Raw genomic sequence first — 5,738 nt, forward strand, 5'->3', positions numbered from 1 at the left:
AGCAAAAATCAGATTCAGAGGTTGAAGAAGGACTGTTGATGCTGTTGGATTCTGACCTCCCTTCACTCAAAGTGGATTTTCTGGAGCTACAGAACTCCAAATGGCGCGCTCTCAACGGAGTTGGAAAGTAGACATCCAGGGCTATCCAGAAATATATAATAGTCTATACTTTGCCCAAGTTTAGATGATGCAAAAGGGCGTTGAACGCCAGTTCTACGCTGCAGTCTGGAGTTAAACGCCAAAAACACGTCACGAACCAGAGTTGAACGCCAAAAACACGTTACAACTTGGCGTTCAACTCCAAAAGAAGCCTCTGCATGTGTAAACTTCAAGCTCAGCCCAAGCACATACCAAGTGGGCCCCGGAAGTGGATTTATGCATCAATTACTTACTTCTGTAAACCCTAGTAACTAGTTTAGTATAAATAGGACTTTTTACTATTGTATTGACATCTTTGGATTATCTTTTGATCTATTGATCACGTTTGGGGGATGGCCATTCAGCCATGCCTGGACCTTCATCACTTATGTATTTTCAATGGTAGAGTTTTTGCACTCCATAGATTAAGGTGTGGAGCTCTGCTGTTCCTCAGGATTTAATGCAAAGTACTACTGCTTTTCTATTCAATTCAACTTATTCCGCTTCTAAGGTATCCATTCGCACCCAAGAACATGATGAATGTGATGATTATGTGACGCTCATCATCATTCTCACTTACGAACGCGTGCCTGACAAACACTTCCGTTCTACATGCAAATAAGCTAGAATGAATATCTCTTGGATATCTAATACAGGGGACCGAGTCCGAGTTATTAGTGTCTTCGTGGTATAAGTTAGAACCCATGGATGGCTATTCCTGAGATCCGGAAAGTCTAAACCTTGTCTGTGGTATTTCGAGTAGGATCCGGGAAGGGATGGCTGTGACGAACTTCAAACTCGCAAGTGCTGGGCGTAGTGACAGACGCAAAAGGAGGGTGAATCCTATTCCAGTATGATTGAGAACCTCCAGATGATTAGCCGTGCCGTGACAGAGCATTTGGACCTTTTTCACAGAGAGGATTGGATGTAGCCATTGACAACGGTGATGCCCTATATAAAGCTTGCCATGGAAAGGAGTAGGACTGGTTGGATGAAGACAGCAGGAAAGCAGAGGTTCAGGGGAACGAAAGCATCTCTACACGCTTATTTGAAATTCTCACCAAGGAATTACATAAGTATTTCTATCTTTATTTTCTGTTTATTTATTATTATTATTCGAAAAACTCCATAACCATTTGATATCCGCCTGACTGAGATTTACAAGATGACCATAGCTTGCTTCATACCAACAATCTCTGTGGGATCGACCTTACTCACGTAAGGTTTTATTACTTGGACGACCCAGTGCACTTGCTGGTTAGTTGTATCGAAGTTGTGACAAATTATGAATTAAGATTAGAGCACCAAGTTTTTGGAGCCATTACCAGGGATCACAATTTTGGGTTCTCTTCTGTATTGCTTGGGAGAGTACTAGGAGGGATTTCAGTGATCCTTTTACTCAACTGGCCCACTTGTGCTTCCAGATTTCTAATGGAAGACCTTGTTTCATTCATGAAACTTACAGTGGCCTTGGATAGATCAGAAACTAGATTTGCTAAATTAGAAGCATTTTGTTCAGAGTTCTCTGTTTGTTGCTGAGTTGATGATGGAAAAGGTTTGCCATTGCTAAACCTATTTCTTCCACCCTTATTAAAGCCTTGTTGGGGCTTTTGATCCTTCCATGAGAAATTTGGATGATTTCTCCATGATGAGTTATAGGTGTTTCCATAAGGTTCACCTAAGTAATTTACCTCTGCTATTGCAGGGTTCTCAGGATCATAGGCTTCTTCTTCAGAAGATGCCTCTTGAGTACTGTTGGATGCAGCTTGCATTCCATGCAGACTCTGAGAGATCATATTGACTTGCTGAGTCAATATTTTATTCTGAGCCAATATGGCATTCAGAGTATCAACCTCAAGAACTCCCTTCTTCATAGGCGTCCCATTAGTCACAGGATTCCTTTCAGAAGTGTACATGAACTGGTTATTAGCAACCATGTCAATGAGTTCTTGAGCTTCTGCAGGCGTTTTCTTTAGGTGAATGGATCCACCTGCAGAAGTGTCCAGTGACATCTTTGATAGCTCAGATAAACCATCATAGAATATATCTAGGATGGTCCATTCTGAAAGCATGTCAGAAGGACACTTTTTGGTCAACTGTTTGTATCTTTCCCAAGCTTCATAGAGGGATTCACCTTCTTTCTGTCTGAAGGTTTGAACATCAGCTCTAAGCTTGCTCAGCTTTTGAGGAGGAAAGTACTTGGCTAAGAAAGTCGTGACCAGCTTATCCCAAGAGTTCAGGCTGTCTTTGGGTTGAGAATCCAACCATAATCTAGCTCTGTCTCTTACAGCAAAAGGGAAAAGCATGAGCCTGTAGACTTCAGGATCTACTCCATTAGTCTTAACAGTATCACATATCTGCAAGAATTCAGTTAAGAACTGAAAAGGATCTTCATATGGAAGTCCATGAAACTTGCAGTTCTGCTGCATCAGAGAAACTAATTGAGGTTTCAGCTCAAAGTTGTTTGCTCCAATGGCAGGAATGGAGATGCTTCTTCCATGTAAATTGGAATTAGGTGCAGTAAAGTCACCAAGCATCTTCCTTACATTATTATTATTTTTGGCTGCCATCTCCTCTGCCTGTTCGAAAATTTCTGAAAGGTTATCTCTGGATTGTTGTATTTTAGCTTCTCTTAATTTTCTCTTCAGAGTCCTTTCAGGTTCTAGATCTGCTTCTACAAGAATGTTCTTATCTTTGCTCCTGCTCATATGACAAGGAAGAATGGACAGAAAAATGATAATAATAATAGAGATCCTTTATACCACAGTACAGGGATCCCTTTGTGAGTGGAAGAAAAGAGGGGGAGACAAAGAATGTGATGTAAGGGAAGAAATGCAACTGTACTGATGGAAGAGATGTGAGATGAGATGTTAGGATATGAATGAATAAATAGAATAGGATGGGGGAGGTATAATTTTCGAAAATTATTTTGAAAAGGAGTTAGTGATTTTTGAAAATTGGTTTTTGAAAATTTGTTAGTATTTTTCGAAAATTTTTTTTTTTAAAAAATTTGAAAATTAAATTAATTAATAAATTAAAAGAAATTTTGAAAAAGGGGGAAGATATTTTCGAAAAATGAGAGAGAGAGAGTTAGTTAGGTAGTTTTGAAAAAGTTAAGAAACAAACAAAAAGTTAGTTAGTTAGTTGGAACAAATTTTAAAAAGATGAGAAGTTAGGAAGTTAGAAAAGATATTTTGAAAAGATATTTTTGAAAAAGATAAGATAAGAAGATATTTTTGAAAAGATATGATAGGAATTAGTTTTGAAAAAGATTTGATTTTTAAAATCACAATTAATGACTTGATTCATAAGAAATCACAAGATATGATTCTAGAACTTAAAGTTTGAATCTTTCTTAACAAGTAAGTAACAAACTTCAAATTTTTGAATCAAAACATTAATTAATTATGTTATTTTCGAAAATTTGATATAAAAATAAGAAAAAGATTTTTGAAAAATATTTTTGGAATTTTCGAAAATAATTAAGAATTTTGAAAAAGATTTTATTTTTGAAAAAGATTTTGAAAAAGATAAGATTTTCAAATTGAAAATTTGATTTGACTCATGAGAAACAATTTGATTTTTAAAAATTTTTGAAAAAGTCAACTCAATTTTCGAATTTGATGAGAGAAAAAGGGAAAGATATTTTTTTGATTTTTGAAAATTTTTTTGAAAAACATGAAAAATATGCAATGCATGAAATTTTTAGATCAAAACAATGAATGCATGCAAGAATGCTATGAGTGTCAAGATGAACACCAAGAACACTTTGAAGATCATGATGAACATCAAGACACAATTTTGAAAAATTTTTAATGCAAAGAAAACATGCAAGACACCAAACTTAGAATTCTTTAATGCTTAGACACTAAGAATTCAAGAATGCATATGATAAACATGAAAAGACACAAAACAAAAAATCATCAAGATCAAACAAGAAGACTTACCAAGAACAACTTGAAGATCATGAAGAACACCATGAATGCATGAAATTTTCGAAAAATGCTAGATGCATATGCAAGTGACACCAAACTTATAATGTGACTCAAGACTCAAACAAGAAACAGAAAATATTTTTGATTTTTATGATTTTCTAATTTTTTTGGATTTTTATTTTATATTTTTTGAAAATTAAAAGGAAAAATAAGGAATCCAAAATTTTTAATATGAATTCTAGGAATCTTGCATTCTTAGTCTAAAGCTTCAGTCCAGGAATTAGACATGGCTCACTAGCCAGCCAAGCTTTCAAAGAAAGCTCCAGTCCAAAACACTAGACATGGCCAATGGCCAGCCAAGCTTCAGCAGGTAGATCAGGAACAGTAGCAGGTGGATTAGCTCCAACTAGCTTGCTCTTGATAACAAATTGCTGCCTCAGTCCAAATAAATTTAGACATGGCTTTACAGCCAGCCAAGCTTCAACATGCTTCATGAAACACAAGAATTCATTCTTAAAAATTCTGAAGCCATAGAATAATTTATTTTTGAAAACATTTTTATTATTTTTTTTTTCGAAAACATATGAGAGATTTTTGAAAATATTTTTGAAAAATTTTTGAAAATAAAATAAAAAGAAAATTACCTAATCTGAGCAACAAGATGAGCCGTCAGTTGTCCAAACTCAAACAATCCCCGGCAACGGCGCCAAAAACTTGGTGGACGAAATTGTGTTCACATTAATGTAGTATTCTTTGTTATTGTATGGAATCATTATTATGGCTCTTTACTATGTGTGGACACAACTCCGTTCAACTAACCAGCAAGTGTACTGGGTCGTCCAAGTAATAAACCTTACGTGAGTAAGGGTCGATCCCACAGAGATTGTTGGCTTGAAGCAAGCTATGGTCACCTTGTAAATCTCAGTCAGGCGGATTTAAACATGATACTTTATTAGATTAAAATAAAGAATAAAAAGGGATAGAGATACTTATGTAGATTCATTGGCAGGGATTTCAGATAAGCGAATGGAGATGTTTTTCGTTCCTCTGAACCTCTGCTTTCCTGCTATCTTCATCCAATCAGTCTTACTCCTTTCCATGGCTGGCTGTATGCAAGGGCATCACCGTTGTCAGTGGCTACATCCCCTCCTCTCAGTGAATCATATGCTCACGCACCCTGTCACGGCACGGCTATTCATCTGTCGGTTCCCGATCATGCTGGAATAGGATTCACCCTCCTTTTGCGTCTGTCACTAACGCCCAGCACTCGCGAGTTTGAAGCTCGTCACAGTCATTCAATCATTGAATCCTACTCAGAATACCACAGACAAGGTTTAGACCTTCTGGATTCTCTTGAATGCCTCCATCATTCTAGCTTACGCCACGAAGATTCTGGTTAGGAGATCTAAGAGATACTCATTCTAGCTTAATTCATGTAGAACAGAAGTGTTTGTCAGGCACGCGTTCATAGGGGAGATTGGTGATGAGCGTCACACATAATCATCACCTTCATCACGTTCTTGGGTGCGAATGGATATCTTAGAAGCGAAATAAGAAGAATTGAATAGAAAACAGTAGTACTTTGCATTAATCTTTGAGGAACAGCAGAGCTCCAAACCTTAATCTATGGAGTGTAGAAACTCTACCGTTAAAAATACATAAGTG

General features: G+C 36.8%; 1 non-coding gene across 1 annotated transcript; it reads left to right on the plus strand.

The window, feature by feature from the left end:
- Positions 1–2,204: 2,204 nt before the first annotated feature.
- LOC112780744 (small nucleolar RNA R71) lies at positions 2,205–2,312 on the plus strand. The gene has a single exon (XR_003191560.1). It is a non-coding gene; the product is annotated as a small nucleolar RNA R71 (small nucleolar RNA).
- Positions 2,313–5,738: the final 3,426 nt, after the last annotated feature.

The sequence above is a fragment of the Arachis hypogaea genome, chromosome 19 (assembly GCF_003086295.3).
Source record: "Arachis hypogaea cultivar Tifrunner chromosome 19, arahy.Tifrunner.gnm2.J5K5, whole genome shotgun sequence".
NCBI classification, from domain to species: Eukaryota; Viridiplantae; Streptophyta; class Magnoliopsida; order Fabales; family Fabaceae; genus Arachis; species Arachis hypogaea.